General features: G+C 39.8%; 1 protein-coding gene across 3 annotated transcripts in view; it reads left to right on the forward strand.

The window, feature by feature from the left end:
- The window catches only part of DIAPH1 (diaphanous related formin 1), a 105,675-nt gene that overhangs the window by 8,209 nt on the left and 79,261 nt on the right, over positions 1 to 18,205 (forward strand). The gene's annotated exons all lie outside the window — the stretch shown is intronic.

An 18,205-nucleotide genomic window follows, 5' to 3' on the forward strand; every position in this document is an offset into this window, starting at 1 on the left:
TTATTAAGAAGTTGCCAGTTATTATTTTTTTATTTTAATTTTTTTAAATGTTTTATTTATTTTTGAGAGAGAGAGAGAGAAAGAGTGAGCAAGCAAGCAAGCAGGTGAGGGGCAGAGAGAGAGGGAGATACAGAATCTGAAGCAGGCTCCAGGCTCTGAGCTGTCAGCACAGAGCCGGACATGGGGCTCGAACTCACAAACTGTGAGATCATGACCTGAGCTGAAGTCGGACACTTAACCTACTGAGCGACCCACCAGTTGTTATTTTTAAAGGCAACCTTCTGTGTAAATGAAATAGCTCTAACAGCATCAGCTATCAGTTGTATGAGTTGTTTAAATTGATTAAAGCAGCAAGTAGTGGTGACAAATGGGAAGGAGGAAGCTGTTGCTAGACCGCTTCCCATAGTTACCTTTTCTATATTTTAGAATAAGCATGTAGTATTCTTAAAATCCTTTCTCTGTAGCCCTGAAACTTGACTGTAAGGATTGCGAATGGTTAATATCTCCAGGATCTCTTCTGAGAGTCTGGGGCCTGCTGATGTTTGTTCTTTAGACCTGGCAGTTATTTGCCTGTGGTTAATAATTAAAACATCGCCACCAAGATCCAGGTACCTGGAACTAGGATTTTCTGTATGACTGCTGGCAAAGAGTAGAGAATAGAGTTTCTCGTATTTGTTTGAATTCGCATGGATCTACTCTGGATCCAAAAGGCTAAAGATCAACAAGTCATGTGGTTGCCCTATCAGGTTCAGTCCTTGCTTTTTAATAGATTGTAATCTCAGTCATGTTAATAGGTGAATGGGTAGGAAAAGCTCAGAGGCTATGAACGTAAGAGTTTAAAAGCTGTAGGATTTTAGGGGTGCCTAGGTGGCTCATTCGGTTAAGCACGTGCTCTTGGTTTTGGCTCAGGTCATGATCTCACAGTTCATGGGTTTGAGCCTCATTGGGCTCTGCGCTGGCACTGTGGACCCTGCTTGGGATTCTCTCTCTCCCTCTCTCTCCCTCTCTCTCCCTCTCTAAATAAATAAATAAACAAACATTTTTTTTAAAAAAGAGGGATTTCAGAGAAGTGAAGGAATTGAGTGGAAAGATTACTGGACTAAGAGAAGACCTAGGTTTCAGAATCTTAGAATGCTGGAGGTTAAAAGGATGCTAAAAATTATTTCATTCAAACCCTTTATTTTATGCATTAAGAAATGTGAACCTAGAAAAATGATCTGTCTACATTTATAGCTAGACCTAGGACTAGAACCCCTATCTCCTACTCCCATCGAAGTATTCTTTCCAAATATTCCTGTTTAGTCAGACTTTGCCACAATTAACCCTGTGAACTCTGGGCAAGTCATTCCACTTTTCTTAATCTTTTCTTATAATATTAGAGAGTTAGCATGTAAGATTTCAAAGGTCTGTATTTACATCCCAAATTCTATAATGATCCAGAATAGAATTGTGGACAGTGTTAGTTAACTTCATAGAAGATGGGGGATATGACAGGCCTTGGAAGGAAATACACGGGTTGGTAGAGAAGATTTCATGGTGTGGGGAGCAGTGTGAACAGAGGCTCAGAGGTGCAAGTGTGTGTCTGTGGTAAAGAGAAATGGCCCAGTTATAGCAGTCAAGTATTTATATGGGACATAAATCATTTAAGAAAGGCACACTACTTCATAGAGTTTATTTTATTCCTTTTAAGGGATAAAATAGGTTCTCTTTCTGTAGAAACCTGCAGAAGGCAGGATTGAAAATTAGTGTTTTGTATGTCGCGATGCATGTTGATGCAGTTTTTGGCCATGTGAATGTGTTATGGTGACAGGAAATCAGCATATCCAAGAACATGAATAGACAAGTGTTAAGGTTCCAGCAAATCATATCTGCTACCGCGATGGAATTTAGATAGTTAACTTTGTTTGAGTTACAATCCTTGTCCATTTTAACGCACCCATCTTTTCAGACTTTAGGAGATAAAGCTAGGTTTAAAAAATATGATTCTCAGCTGGATCTCAAAGCTGTATAGCTAAATAGTGGACTCAGGTAGGAAATGCCATTGTAGGAACAATTAGAACTCTTTAGACCCTACTACTACTTCTTAAAAGTTGCCTAGTACAGGGGTTCCTGGGTAGCTCAGTTCGTTAAGCGGCTGACTCTTGACTTCAGCTCAGGTCATGATCTCACAGTTGGGTTTGTGAGTTCAAGCCCCACATCAGGCTTTGCACTGACAGTGGGGAGTCTCCTTGGGATTCTCTGTCTCCTGTCTCTGCCTCTCCCCGACTCATGTATGTGCATTTTCTCTCCCCCTACCCCTGCTCTCTCAAAAATAAATAAACTTAAAAAAAAAAAAAAGTTCCTTAGTGCAGTATAGGTTTTGATTGCATGCTTATTTGAAGGGTTCTTTAGTCTTTTGTAAATGAAAATAAACATGTATATATATATGGCCTTCCAAGGCCTGTCATGTCCCCCATCTTATATAATATAGAGAGGAAGGGAAGGAGGTATCTTTTTGGGCGGATCTTATTTCCCATCTTGCTTGTGAGGTGCTTAAGCCCTTTGGTGGTATTTCACTCATGTTAGCAATATCCTTTTATGTATTTACTTTTAATGTTAGTCTTGGGAATCTTGGGATCATTTTCAAGGTTCTCTGTTTCTATGGTCTAATGTAGGAGATTGACAGAAACCTTAGTCCTCTCTCACCAAGGTAACTGAGGCAGAGAGAAGCTCTAATGTAACTGCACCTGACCAGAAGAACTCTGTTGAGAAAAGTTTATTATTATTCTCTAGAGATCTAGTATCTTCAAGTTTGGTGTTTAATGAAGGAACATGTCTATAGGACTAAAAATGTCTGCATTATTTTACATACTTCAGGGCTGCCAACTTATATCATAATGAATGGGAGTAGTATTTGGCCCAGTGCTATAGGGATTGTTAACATAACATTTAAAGCAAGTAATTGGTAAGTCCCTATATTATTTTAATCTATTAGTATCATGGTCTTTCAGGGCTACAGAAAGGTTTACACAGAGTGTTAAGAAAACAAGACAAAGAGGAGTCTTCTAAGTCCTCAGGAAATGTCTAAGTCTTCACAAAAAGTGCTAGTGACCTTTTTGTTTTGTTTTGTTTTGTTTTGTTTTGTTTTGTTTTGTTTTGTTTTGTTTTTGTTTGTTTCTTACACTCTTATACTCCTACATAGCTATTCTTCAGTTTCTTCATTTGGCCATAGCAGCAAAGTAGATTGAGACTGTTCTAAAATTATTTCATCATATTTGCATGGGACCTCCAGAGATAATTTTACTTTTGTTAGTTTTTTGTGAAAGATGTGTGCTGGGCTCCCCAGGCATAAAGGCCTCTAGTGATTTCTTGATTCTTGTATTTTAGAAAGATGGGAGTTGGCCTTAGTTGGCAGCTCTTTGCATCCGCCAGGGCTTATTCGTTACTTACTTCTAGGCCCATGGGTGACGTCTGTTTCCTGTGATTGAAACCACAAGAAGAAGTGGTGAGAAGCCACTGTAGGATATGTACTATCAGGCAAGTAGCAGGCATGGAGCTGCCCTCAAAAAGAGCAGTAGTAACTAAGCACAGTCTTTAAGGTCTCCAGAGACCCTAGAAATGTTCTGACCTAGCTTCCTCATCTTAACATGAGGAGGCCGGTGAGGTCTGGAGGTATTAATTTGCTCAAGGTCATGTAATTAGGTGAGCTAGCTTTTAGACTATTCATTATTCTTTCTTACATTGCTTTGTCATCCCTAATTTTTCTTCTTCTTTTTTAATGTTTATTTATTTTTGAGAGTGAGTGGGGGAGGTGCAGAGAGAGGGGAGACAGAGGATCCAAAGCGGGCTCTGCGCTGACAGCAGAGAACCTGATGCTGGGATTGAACTCAGAAACTGTGAGATCATGACCTGAGCTGAAGTGCAAGGCTTGACTGACTGAGCCACCCAGGTGCCCCTTTCATCCCTAACTTTTCTCATTGTGCCCTGCCAGAGTGTTTCCTTAAGCAAAGTATGACTAGAGAAGAGTAAATACTGGTGGGCATTTTGAATATGGGAATTGGATGATGTTGCTTTGCTTTTAGGTGCTGTGCCATGATTGTTTTTATGCTTTTTTTTGAAAAAACATGTATTTTCAAAATAACAGTATCTAAACCCCAAATTTCTACTTTTCATTTTTATTTCACTTAGTATTTGAATATTCTAGTTATTATGTCTATGCACATGTTTTTGCAAAGTTGCAATTATAGTTGACACAGGTTTTCTGCTTTTAAAACAATGTATCATAAACATTTTCTAGCTTTCTAATCTAAAAAATGTTACTTTTATTTGAAATGGAAATGTATATTTTATTATAAAAGTGAAACACATATTTCTAAGAAAATATAGATGTGTATAAAAATAAAGTAAAACAACCCCCTACCTTGTTTTCCAGAAATTATAGTTATTTTAAAGTAGATAGAACCAAAAAGAAAAAAAAATGATACATGGTAGTTTCTTTGTAGCCTAAGTACTTTGGCCTGAAATTCTGTATTTGTGTTAGAACACAGTTCCACACGAGTACAATTGCTCCAAGTATCAGAAGTACCCTATTTTAACTTTTGCTTGTATTTCTGGTGTTAGAGGAGTAATGAGATTTCGCCTCCTGCTCTCCTGCCCCCCTCCCCTGCAAGATTTTTTCAAAATCAGATCTTACTCTAAATTTGTAGGGGCCCAGAAAATGTTTACTTGGTTTCATAAGATCAAGTCTGGCTTTTTGAGTAGTAGTGTAATTTTTGGATCAGTTAAGCTATTATCAGTAGGCTATGATTATTTCTGTGTATTTAGGAATGACGTGAGGACAGAAAAAAAAAAAGGTGTAACCATCATTTAGAAATGAAGGACTTGAGAATGGGATTTAAAATAAGGTGGCTTCATACTTGGTGCCTGTATGTAGAAGTAATATCAGCTGCAGGAACTTCCTGTCAGCCAGGCCTTGGGTGTGTCATACATGTGCTCACCCTTGAGGAAGAGTAGATGTCCTGCTACTCACATCACAACATGGGAGGAGAAGACAGTTGCTACGGAGATTGGGAAACAGCATTCCTGAGTCACTGACTATTTCCAAATGAATGGACAACACCCCCCTTTTAAAGGAGCAATTACAATCTAAGCGCAGGCAGTAAAGAGAGAGACCCAGTAAGAAAGTGAAGTATTTGGAACTGGAGAAATGTGTTGACATTTTAGAAAAACAAGTTAACATTATTGTTTTCTAATCAGGTTTCCCCCATCATCTAAAAGTTGAGTGTTCCTATGAAAACTTTCATAAGCCAAAATGGCATAAAGCAAAGAAGCACTTACCATTAATTTATAGGGAAGATTTTTCGAGCATTCCTAAAAATAACCTCTCTTAGGCTTTTCTGATACCTCAGGTCACATCTTGCTAACGGATGCACAAAACAAATGGAGATTAAACATGGATGCTTACAGACATCGTTCAAAGCGCTGGTGGCCTGATGCTGAGATGCTGAGTGTGGCTGTGTTCGGGGTGCCCTGCCTCTCTTAAAATGCTTGCTAGAAAACAAACGCTGAATGCTATTTTCACTTTTCACCTTTTTTGGTAAAAGCGAAAATCTCTTTTGGATTTCTTTTGGTTAGCGAAAACAGGTACTTATATAGGTCTTTCATAAAAGCGGAGTGGCCTAATATGAACTTTTGAAAAGTGGGGGATACCTGTGTGCATTCACAAGTTTTATCAGAACCTTAGGATGTTTGAAAGGAAAGACTTGCTTACTGATATCTCACCAGATGACAGACTATATGTGCACTTCCTTCCTGACAGCAAAAGAGGTGGTCATGTCTGCCACACATTGTGACACTGGTAGGAAACTAAGACTTCCAGAATCTGAGCACTTTCTCTGTTGGCAGCTTGTTTTCCCAGCCCATGGGTGGTTCACAGTGCACGGGGCTGCCAGTTTGTTTGGATGGGCTTGTAGGAGGAATGCTATGTTCCCAGCCTGGCTTCCACCTGTCTGCTGAGCTGGAATAGTGAAACCTGAGTGGACTTGCCTTCTTTTCTCCAGGCTATCAGCTATCTAGGATGCAGGCTATGCCAGTCCCAGGCTTCAAAATGAGCTAAGCAGTAGGCAGAATGTTGTCTTCTCCTTTTCCCCAAGAGGCTTGCCTTCTTGAACTAACAAGAGGACTATTAGAATGCATTTTGGACCTGTCAGAGGACTGAATCCTAATATTAAAGATAGTTTTTCCCTCATTTTAATCACAGTTGGGTGAAAGCAGACCCTGATTTAGACAGTTGTGGGGATATTGAGTTGGTTGCTTTGCATTTGTAGGTAAATTGCTTCAAATTTCTAACTAAATTAATGAAACGGGGAATGATTAGTTACCCAGTACTCTTTTTAGGACAATTCTAACTTGTGCTTGACTGGTGCTACTGCCTGGAATCTTTTAGGGCTCCCTGGGTAGTATCACTAAAAAGATACTGCTTCTGGAAGACAGGGGTAGATTGAAAGAACGGTCTTTATTAGGAATACAAGATCTTGGACTCTCCTGTGTTCCTTTTGTTTCTTGTATGAATTTTAACAAGTTACCTGTTCAATTGTGAGTTTTAGCTGTGGGGCTGCCGAGGCAGAATGAAACTAACTGGATGAGCTGCTAAAGTGTTAGTCCTTGAGCAGTTTTTGCTTAGAGATTGTGGAGAACATTGAGGGAGCCATCTCCATTTCTGGGGACTGCCAGGTAATCTTGAGGTTTCTTTCCCTTAAACCTATTTAACTTAAGAGTGTTCAGTTAGCTTTATAGTTGATGGTTTCCAATTCTTGGTCCTTTTTGTGCTTTGCTTTTAGTCTTTGGAGATACCCTTTTTGCATTATTTTCTTTTTTGAAGTGGGTGCTCCAGTTCTACACAACTCCTGTTGAAGCTTTTGGCATCAATTAATAGTGATGTCAGAATCTAGTTTGTTTCTCTGTAAATGATAGATGAGATACTTAATTCAGTGTCATCTTTGAGCCATTCTTGAAAATCGAAGGGAAAGTTCTTCTCTACATTTGAAGATATTACCCATTATTTCTTTCTGTATAGTTCTGATTGACGTCTGTATGAGAAGTGAAAATTGAGGAAGGGAGACTGAAAAGTTGCATTGGTTCCATCCTCATATCTCATTTAACTTTTACAAAGCACTTTGCAAAACAAATTGCTTTCCATCCATTTTATGTCTTATTCTTCATACCATTCCTATGAGATGACACAGTCCTAAGGATAAGACTGAAACAGAGATAAAAAGAAAAGCTTACCCAGCCTTTACTGTTTGTTAGTGGAAATGTGGCAAATTTTGCGGCCATGCTGGAGGGGTTTTCATTGGTAATTGAATTCAAGTGCACTTTATAACCTTCTGTTGCCTAAGGAACTATCCTGAGGAACTGGATGTCATTACCATGATAGAATAAAGAGATGAGGGGCGCCTGGGTGGCGCAGTTGGTTAAGCGTCCGACTTCAGCCAGGTCACGATCTCGCGGTCCGTGAGTTCGAGCCCCGGTCCGTGAGTTCGAGCCCCGCGTCGGGCTCTGGGCTGATGGCTCAGAGCCTGGAGCCTGTTTCCGATTCTGTGTCTCCCTCTCTCTCTGCCCCTCCCCCGTTCATGCTCTGTCTCTCTCTGTCCCAAAAATAAATAAACGTTGAAAAAAAAAAAAAAAAAGATGAGTCAGAGCCATACCATGCTCCGTATGATTCTGAATGACATATACCTTACCTGATCCTTCCTGGGTAGGTAGATGAGGATTTGGAAGAAAATTCTTGTTGGCTGTAGTGACACTTGCCATTTTACCTATAGGTAGCCTGTGTCTTAGGGCTTCTTACTTTTCTTTTTTTTTTTTTTTTAATTTTTTTTTTAACGTTTATTTATTTTTGAGACAGAGAGACAGAGCATGAACAGGGGAGGAGCCGAGCAGAGAGAGAGGGAGACATAGAATCTGAAACAGGCTCCAGGCTCTGAGCTGTCAGCACAGAGCCCGACGCGGGGCTCAAACTCACGGACCGTGAGATCATGACCTGAGCCGAAGTCGGACACTTAACTGACCAAGCCACCCAGGCGCCTCTAGGGCTAGGGGTCTTCTTACTGTTCAAAGGAAGTGGAAGACTCCCTCGGTCACATGTGTCCCATAATTGGATATTTTCCCCAAGGACAACTCAAAATGTGTCATGTGTCATGCATCAGTCAGCGTCCCCTGTGCTCATTTATAGGGAAAGATGTTACTCTTGAAGGTGTGGTTTCATAGTTTACTGAACTGTCCATAACAGTCACAGACTTTGACTTGAAATATTTCCTCAGTTTGCCCAATTTGAATAAAGGAATTAATGAATGAATGTACTGTGGTTAGGATGATGCTCTTAAGCCTGTAGTGATGATAATTCTTAAAACACTTACTAAATAGTGGGCATATGAAATGAACAAGATAAGGGTTTCTCCCCCCAAGCAACTTACAATCTGGTCCACAGAAACAGTTACAATGAACAGTCTGATTGAAAATATCGAGAGCCTGGCCTTGGTAAGTCCTTTCGTTCCTTTTGTGAAGTGATGGACTGTGGCTAAGTGTATAGTTTATAGATAAGGAATAGCTTTTTCCTTGTGTTGTTGGAGCACAGTGTCAACTAGTCCAGTCTTCAGGTGTGTATTTTAAAATAGGTCTTTCTGTAGTAAGAACAGCATAATTGCCTTTACAGAATGATCTGTCATCATTCCGTTTTATATCTCATAGTTCCCAAGTGGTGTGTGTGTCTGGTTTTGCTTTGTTTTTAATAAATAGGGGAACTGAAGCATGAAGAATTAAAGTGATTTGCTCAAAATCATACTTCTAGTTTTTTAGGATGCTAGAAATAAATCAGGACTCATGGTCTTTTTCCATTAGCCAAAGTTCTAGATAAATTGTGGATTTTGTCATTTTGTTTAACGTGTTAGTTTCCTACTGCTCCGTAAGAAACTCAGCAGTTTAAAGCAAAACCTACGTACTAGCTCACAGTTCCATTAGTCAGAAGTCCAGTATGAATAGTGTGGTTGCATTCTCAGAGTATCAGAGGGCTGAAGTCAAGGTATGTCAGTCAGCTGGGCCAGTTCAAATCTGTAGTCACTGGGGGAAAATCTGCTTCCAAGCTCATTCAGGTGTTGGCCAAATTCAGTTTCTTGGAGTTGTAGAGCTGAGGTCCCTGTTTCTTTGTTGGCTCTCAGCTACTAGAAGCTGCCTGTAGTCGTTTGGCCCCCTTCATGCTCAAGCCAGAAATGACATGATGAATCCTTGTGTCTCTAACATCTCACCTCACATTTAAAGGCCACGTGTGATTGGGTCAGGCTGTGCAGATTATTTCCCTTTCTTAGTAGTCAATTGTGCTGAATAATACAACCTTGGCACAGTACAGTCCTCGTGGTCATTATACAGGGTGCATATGTCACGCTAGGAATCCTGGGGGACATCTTAGGGTTTTACCTATCCCTGTAAACATTTCCCTTAGACTATATTAGACAGCTCCTGAGCAAGGGTGGATGTCAGAAGAGGAAGAGGTATGAATTGACTGTACTGAGGCAGTTAGTGAATTGCTTTGTGATAATAGGTTTTATAAGAAAACCTGGGGGCGCCTGGGTGGCGCAGTCGGTTAAGCGTCCGACGTCAGCCAGGTCACAATCTCGCGGTTCGTGAGTTCGAGCCCCGCATCGGGCTCTGGGCTGATGGCTCAGAGCCTGGAGCCTGCTTTCGATTCTGTGTCTCCCTCTCTCTCTGCCCCTCCCCCGTTCATGCTCTGTCTCTCTCTGTCCCAAAAATAAACGTTGAAAAAAAGAAAACCTGTAGTTCCCAGGGATCCTGGGCCTCTTAGAATCCTTACACTGTGGGGGCCAAACCCATTCAGCTGTAGTGTTCTGGTGATAGTCATGTAGCCAAGAGCCCAAATGTAGTTGTAGTTGTCTGGTTAGCCTGTCAGTTAGCCTGAATAATTTTTTTTTTAAGTAGAGGGAGAGTAGTGGAAGAATGGGCAAAATGGGTGAAGAAGATTACAGATTTGCAGTTCTAAAATAAGTCATGGGGCTGGGGCGCCTGGGTGGCGCAGTCGGTTAAGCGTCCAACTTCAGCCAGGTCACGATCTCGCGGTCCGTGAGTTCGAGCCCCGCGTCAGGCTCTGGGCTGATGGCTCGGAGCCTGGAGCCTGTTTCCAATTCTGTGTCTCCCTCTCTCTCTGCCCCTCCCCCGTTCATGCTCTGTCTCTCTCTGTGCCCAAAATAAATAAACGTTGAAAAAAAAAAATTTAAAATTTAAAGTAAGTCATGGGGATAAAAAGTATAGTGTGGGGAATACAGTCAGTAATACTGTACTACTTTAGTGAGCATTTTATGATCTATATAATTGTTGAGTCACTGTGTTGTGCACCTGAAACTAATACTGTGTATCAACTATACTTTAATTACAATTTTTAAAAAATTAAGTTAGCCTGAACAAAGCATTTAGAAAGTACTGAGGTATAGGCTTGCAGTTGTGGGTTTGCATTTACCTGTATGCAAGCCATATGGTTCATGGGATTAACATCCATGATGAACTGTTCCTGTGAAGCACAATGGTGGAAATGAGAAACACTTTCTGCTATGTAATGTACTCTGTTCAAAGTAAAGTTTAATCTTTAAAATTTTTTTTATTGTTTATTCTTTTTTGGAAGACAGAGAGAGACAGAGCACAAGCAGGGGTGGGGCGGAGAGAAAGGGGGACACAGAATTTGAAGCAGGCTTCAGGCTCTGAGCTGTCAGCACCAGAGCCCGATGCTCGGCTTGAACTCACGAACCGAGAGATCATGCATGACCTGAGCTGAAGTCAGACTCTGAACCGACTGAGCCACCCAGGGGCCCCACAGTAAAGTTTAATCTTAATCTCTTATTAGATCTCTGCTAACCTCTCTGCTGCTAAGACGCTACCTAATTGCTTTTTGTTTGGCTACATGAACATCTTATGCCAAGAGACCATCCTTAATTGTTTGAAAATTCTATGCCCTTTTTCTGATGAGTGAGAAAAGTTAAAGATTCAGGAAATTGGATAGAGGTCAGTCAGTCTCTCCAATGCTTTTTGTATATCCTTGAGTTTAAAAAATTGCCAGTTCTGTTGCTAGGCAAAGAAACAAAGGGAAACTCTTGTCTAAAAGACTGCCATGTTTAGTCCCATACACCTGCTTTTTAAAAACTGAAGTGGGGCGCCTGGGTGGCTCAGTCGGTTGAGCGTCCGACTTCGGCTCAGGTCATGATCTCACGGTCCATGAGTTCGAGCCCCTCATCGGGCTCTTTGCTGACTGCTCGGAGCCTGGAGCCTGTTTCGGATTCTGTGTCTCCCTCTCTCTCTGACCCTCCCCCGTTCATGCTCTGTCTCTGTCTCAAAAATAAATAAACGTTAAAAAAATTAAAAAAAAAAAAAGCTGAAGAGTTAATAGATACAACCACTACAACAATAAATCCAGTATGGAAGATAAGTTGTATACTTCATTTGCATTTATTATAATAATTTATCAGGGTATGTTTCATAGTCATTAAGTCATTTAATTAGTTTGGCCCATACAGCATACCTTGGGATCTTTGGACTTTTTTGTTTTTGGTTTCTTATAGAAACCAAACTGTAAAATGTCTAGGAAGTTTCTTATTTCCTGTAGATGATAACCAAAAGATTTATCTTACCACATATAACATTAGGATGTGGTGAGTGAATCAGAGCCTTGAATTATTCTTTGAAAGGGATGGTGAGGGGACAGCTTTTCATCTCAGTACCCAGCCAAATATATTTATTTTATTTTTTAAGTATATTTATTTTTGATGCTATTGCTTTTGATGCGGTACACCTTTGAGCAATTTTTATTGCTTTAAATAAGATTTAATAAATAACACTGAGTATCTTTTAGAGAAGTGAAGGTCATTTTAGTAAATGCAATTTTGTTGAGCTCTTTTCTGGTACCACCTAATGACCTTTAGAAATTTATTTCCTCACCTAATTCTGTTGAATTAGGTGTAGCTTCTATGGAATATTTTTTTTTTTTTTTTTTACTCCATTTAATTTTATTTATATAAGTAATCTCCATACCCAACTTCAGGTTCAAACTCACAACCCCAAGATCAAGAGTCACATGCTGTACTGATTGAGACAGCTAGATACCCCTTTTTTACTCCTATTTTTTTCTTTAATTTTTTTAATGTTTATTTTGAGAGAGAGAGAGCGCGCTAGTGGGGGAGGGCAGAGAGAGAGGAAGACACAGAATCTGAAGCCGGCTCCATGCTGTCAGCACAAAGCCTGATGTGGGGCTCAAACTCACAAACTGTGAGATCATGACCTGAGCCAAAGTCGGATGCCCAACTGACTGAGCCACCCAGGTGCCCCTTATCCTTTTTAAAATAAAATGCTTCATGCTGTTAAACAACAACATTCACCTGAATAATTTGAAGATCATATTAGCTTTTTTCAGTTATTCTTGAATTGGGTCGCATCCCATCTGGCAAATCAGGAGCTCTGAGGAGCCGTGCAAAATGGAAGCCTTTTATAGGCAAAAGGTAGTGGAAAAAGGAAGTGTCTAACAAAGAGTGGATTGTTTCAAGCAAGGTCACCTTCTTTGGGGGAGGCAGGGGGTCTATGGTGCATATTACCTCACTAGTGCTGATCACATAATTCCAGATTAACTGGTTAAAGGTGACATTCCTGGGAGAGGCTGAAACTACACTTAGGTTAGATATTAAGCCTTGTTTTGCTGATGTGGGGCTTAGTACAAGTGACTCCATTTTGGTCCAGTTGTCTCTTTTTTTTCTTAATGCTTCTATCAGTAATTGAATAAATGAAAGATGATTATAGAACTTGAGTAACAAGTAAAAACCTACTCTGTATGTGTAAATGACAGTATTGCCACTGTTAGCTACATGGAAGCTCCCGGAGAAGATAAACGGAGTACTTGGACTCATAGTCTGACTTTAGATTCTCTCAAGAGTTTACAGTGGCTCCTTATGAGGGTATCACTGGGCCAAGCCTAGAGAACATAGAACTCACCATAGTTGAACATCTGGCTAGGCTGCGGTGAGGGTCCAATACTAGATGTCCAACAAGAATATGGTCAGGGGAGTCCAGTGCTCTGTATTTTCTATTTATAAGCTTACCATGGCTAACCTTAGCTCTTCTGGAAAAGTCAAAGTAGAAAAACTGTGGGGTGGAATGAGTGTCCTTGAGGTCCTGGAAGTAGAGTGAGGAAGGAAGTGAAGAAGTTATTAACATATGGTTCCAATAAGCCAAGAATCTGGCTGGGTCACTTCACCAGCTATTGTCATTTTAAAAGCCCGGAACAAAAGTGGCTGATGGTGATGGCAGTATTGGAGGGTTTGACTCAGTTCTCATAGTTCCCTTTTAATTGTGCTGTCTGACAAAAGAGTCGGCTCCAATCTTTACCCTAGAGATTTCATTCCCCTCTTTCATGTGTTTCAAGTCTTCTCCTTCTTGGTTTATTCCCTCATTTTGGTGGAGCATATCCTGCAGTAGCTTCCTGAGTTGTATAGGGACAAATTTTGAAAGCTCAAGCTTCTGAAAATGTCTATTCTGAACTCAAAATTTGATTGCTTTGTTGGGTATAGAATTCTCAGTTCAAAATTATTTTTCTTCGTGTTTTTAAAGGCCTTGTTCTATTGTCAATTTAGCTTTTCATGTATTGTTTTTAAAAAATCTAAATCTGTTCTGGTTACCTTATATATCATCAAATTTTCACCCTTTCTGTCAAGTGTTATAGAATGTTCTTTGTATTTAGTGTTTTGAAATTTCACTGTAATATTGCCTTTGTGTGGTCTATTTTTGTCCTTTGTGCTGGAGACGTATCCTTGGGTACTGGGAAATATTATTGCATTATTTCTTGGGTAACTTGCTTCCCCGTTTTCTCCTATTATTTGCGTATTGGGCCTTCCAAACTGATCTTACCTTTCCTCTCTTATTTTTCCATCTCTGTCTTTTTGCTCTACTTTTTGGGAGAATTCCTCAGTTTTTATCTTCCCGTCCTATTGAGCTTTCTCTTGAGTTTCTGTTCTGTTTTCAATTTCTATGTGTTCTTTTTCCTCTGAATGTTTCTTAAAATGGCATTATGTTATCTTTTGTGGATATTAGTGATTTTGAAAATCTTTTTGCATAGTCTATATATGACAAGCAGCTCCCCCCCCCCCTTTTTTTATGTCTTGCATTAGTGGCTTTTCTCAAATGTCCAATAACCTGGGTTGTCTGCTAATGTTTAAGAATGAGGGACTAACAAACTGATTGGAAACTCTAGATGAACTGGTTTGTTAAGTGTGCACTTTATGGTAGAACAACTTTGTCCAGTAGAGATACAGTGTGAGTTCCATATGTATCAGATTTTCTGGCAGCTACAGAAAAAGGCATAAAGAAAAAAAAAAAAAAGAAACGTGAAATTAATTGTAATAATATTAGTTTATGTAATCCAATATATAAAAATATTTCAATAGGTAGTAAACATGAAATTATTAATGAGATGTTTTATATTTTGTTTTTAGTATTAAGTTGTTGGACTCCAGTGTTTGTTTTACATTTATATATAGTACATCTCAATTTAGATGTTAAATTTTCATAAAAAGTAGTTGAGGTAAATTTAGACTTTATAAATTTTACAGGTCAAAGTAGATTCACATACCCAGGATATTCCAAACATACTTAAGTTTAACATTAACAATAAAATACAAGTTTTTAAATTTAAATTTATTTAAAGTAAAATTCATCCCTCAGGCATACTAATGACATTAAAAGTGCTAAGTTATTACATGTGGGTAGTAGCTACCATATTAGATTGCAGAGTTCCAGAGTGATCTACTTGGACTGTGTCAGGAGTTTTAGGTCATTTTTCAGTTCCCAGACAAGAGTCTACCAATTTACCGCCTCAATGGTAAGGGCCATGCTGCTGGGGTTCTGAGAAACTTTAAGGGGGAAGGTGCTAGGTGTCTTAGTAGGTAATATGCATAGATTTGATTACTCTTCTTTTTGGTATAGGATTCCTGCCCACAACTGTGCCTGGCATCTCCCAGTCACAGACCCTATTTTACTTTCTTGTAAGCATAAAACTTCCAGGGACACCTGAGTGGCGCTGTCTATTTGGTGTCAGACTCTTGATCTTGAAGTTGGTGGGATCCAGCCCTTCATCGGGCTCCAAGCTAATGATATTGTGCAAAGCCTGCTTGGGATTCTGTCTCTCTCCTCGACTGCTCCCTCTCGCATGCATGGGCACACGCTCTCTCTCAAAATCAATAAATAAACTTAAAAAAAAAAAAAAAAAGAATATACGTCTTTCTGCTGGAGTAAGGGAGGGTACTCTCCCAGTGGTATGGGCCAGGAGGACTGGGGGAGTGGGGGAGGGAGGATCTACCGGTAGATCCAAGTGCTTCTTAAACAGCTTCCAACCAGTCCTCCTATTTTTAGCCTATCCCTTCCAACTCCCATTTCCATAGGTTCCTGGGGCTGCTAAATCTTGAACCTTTTGAGGACCTTTAAATATAGTTCGGCTTGGTTATTGGCTTTTCCTACTTTTAGTTTAGGATTCAGCTGTCTTAGGCCTGCTGGGTTTACTGCTAGTCCTGTTTATTCACAGCCTCAAAATTTGTTTGCCCTTGTGCTTTTCTCATTCTTCCAACCTTGTAGGCTCCTCCTTTCATCATTGTTATCTTTCCAAAAATTCTTTTTCTGTAGATTCAGAAGGGTTTCAAGAAGGGTCAAGACATTAGGTACTTTTATCTAGTAGTTCCTGTTAATCTGTATTCATGAGCAGACTTGGATATTATAAAAGGTTTCACTTAGTATCTATGCTTCTTCCAGTATCTGTGTTGATAGTTAAAGGCTTTAGGGGAAGACTCAGTAGGAAGGACAGGAAGATGAAGTAGTGAGTGCCAACAGGCTAGGAGAGCAAGAGTTTGGTTGGGGGCAGAAGAGAATTGACAGCAAGCAAGGAGAATTTTGAGAGGAGAGGCATTTAGAGGCAGGTAGGGTGATTAGAGAACCTAGTGAAAAAGCTTGGACATTTGAGGTGTTAGCCACAACTATAGCTCCAGCAGCATTTATCTTCCTGGACTTCACTACCTTTAGTCATTTATGCTTTTTATGATCTGGAAATTTCTCATTTTGTATCTCAGAATCCACAAAACAACTAATGATACAAGGAAAACACTGAGCAAAGCTTACTGTTTTTAAACACTGTATACCTAGGACTTGTAAGGAAAACACACATAGTTTTAAGTCAATAAACAGTACACCCTCAATATAGTGTAGGAGCAGGTTCCATTTCAGTAATTGAATTGAGCTTGCTATTTGGGTGTTCTGTTGGGTTTTGAAACTGAATTTTGTCTGTAGGGTGATTCGCTTTCCTGGTAGTTGCTGCCCTCTGTTGGAAATTTTGAGGAAATACAACTTTGATCCTGCATGCATCATTTTTGCTCTCCTTACTCAAACTGACCACTAAAATGTGGTTAATTTTTTAAGTAAGTAAATCTGTTTCTAATGTACCAAGGAAAGCAAGGGAAAGTGGTATCTTTCTTTTTATGAAAAGTTATATTTACTTTGATATCAAAGGCAAGAGTTAGTGGGCATTAAGTGGGACCAAGACACAAGAATTTGGAGAATGCAAAGATTTTTGGGCTTCGGAATCTGGAGACTAGAGTTCATTCCCAGCTTGTTGCTGGTCATGTGACTTCCATGATTTACTCTACCTGTCTAGGCTTCAGTTTTTTCATTGACACGGTGAATAAATTTGAGAGCTTCTTCCGGGTTTGGTATTTTAGGAAAGCAGCCCCAGATGGTGGTATTTGTTCATAGGAAATATAATGACTGAGTCTCAGGCTCTGCCCTGAAGGAACTTAGTCTGGAAAGGGGTAGAGGAGACAGTCAAGAGACAATTGTAATCCACAAGTAGTGCTATGAGGCAGTCAAGTACCTATTACTGTGGAAACATAAGGAGAAGCACTTGTCCAATTAGAGGAGGTATCATCCTGCAGGGCCTGTTTGATTTAGCTTTGAGAGCACAGTCTAGACTGAGGGAAGGAGCAGCCTAGGGAAAGTCTGGGGTGGTAAGACAGCATGATCTATTTGTGGACCTGCAACTAGTTTGGGATGCGAGGGTTTGCAAGAGATGAGGGGGAGAATCCAGGAAGGAATGTCCTATTCCATGCTAAGGAATTTGGATTTTAACCTGAGGGTAGTAGTAGGGAGCCATTGAAGTGTTTTAAATGAGGAAATACCATGGACACCGTGTCATTTTAGAAAGATTACTCTTGGATGTAATATGGATAATGGATTTAGTGTTGGGTAGACAGGACTGGAGGTAGGGAGATCAGTTAGGAAGCTGTTACAGTAAGTCAAGCAGGAGATAATAATTCTGTAAACTTACATAGTGTTAGTAGGGATGAGCAGAAAGGAAATAAAGTCTGTAGGCAGAAGGAACAAGTTGCTGGTTTCCTTTCTTTAACTTTAACCTGTAGCTGTGAGCGATCCAGCTGGCACTGTTTCATTAGACCCAAGTTCTGTTACCTGTGTTACATCCATCCCAGAATGGTTGGGGTTATTGATTGGTTCTGAGGAACATTTTGAGTTTGGAGGACCAGATCCTAGAAGCAACTGCTCTAGGTGCAAATAAGTTGAACTGTGGCTGTGGCAACCTAAATTGTACATCCTCATCCTTTTTGTAGCTTGTTTTCGCAAGTGCCAGGTAGTAACTAAGGGTGGTGACAAAAAGAACTGTTAGTCTCCTTGGGTGTTGCTGTCTGCCTCACCATCCTTCTATCTTCAGTCCCTAGTTAACAGCACACATAAAGTAACTTTAAACTCCATCGATTCTGAGCAAGGTTGTTAACAGCTTCAGGTATGTGATTAGCACTCAGTCAGTGGAAGCTTGACCTCCTCTGGACCATGGTGGGAAAAGTTAAGATTCACAGTTTACACTGGATTTAACTGACTTAATAACATGAGCAAAAAGAAATAATGGTTTAAAATTAAGTACTAGGGCAAAGAATTCCTACTTTACCACCCTGCTTGTTCCCTTTTCTTTTTTTCTTTCTTTCTTTCTTTCTTTCTTTCTTTCTTTCTTTCTTTCTTTCTTTCTTTCTTTCTTTCTTTCTTTCTCTTTCTTTCTTTCTTTCTCTTTCTTTCTTTCTTTCTTTCTTTCTTTCTTTCTTTCTTTCTTTCTTTCTTTCTTTCTCTTTCTCTCTAA

Source organism: Puma concolor, chromosome A1 (genome assembly GCF_028749965.1).
Source record: "Puma concolor isolate L17-30 chromosome A1, mPumCon1.1.hap2, whole genome shotgun sequence".
NCBI lineage: Eukaryota > Metazoa > Chordata > Mammalia > Carnivora > Felidae > Puma > Puma concolor.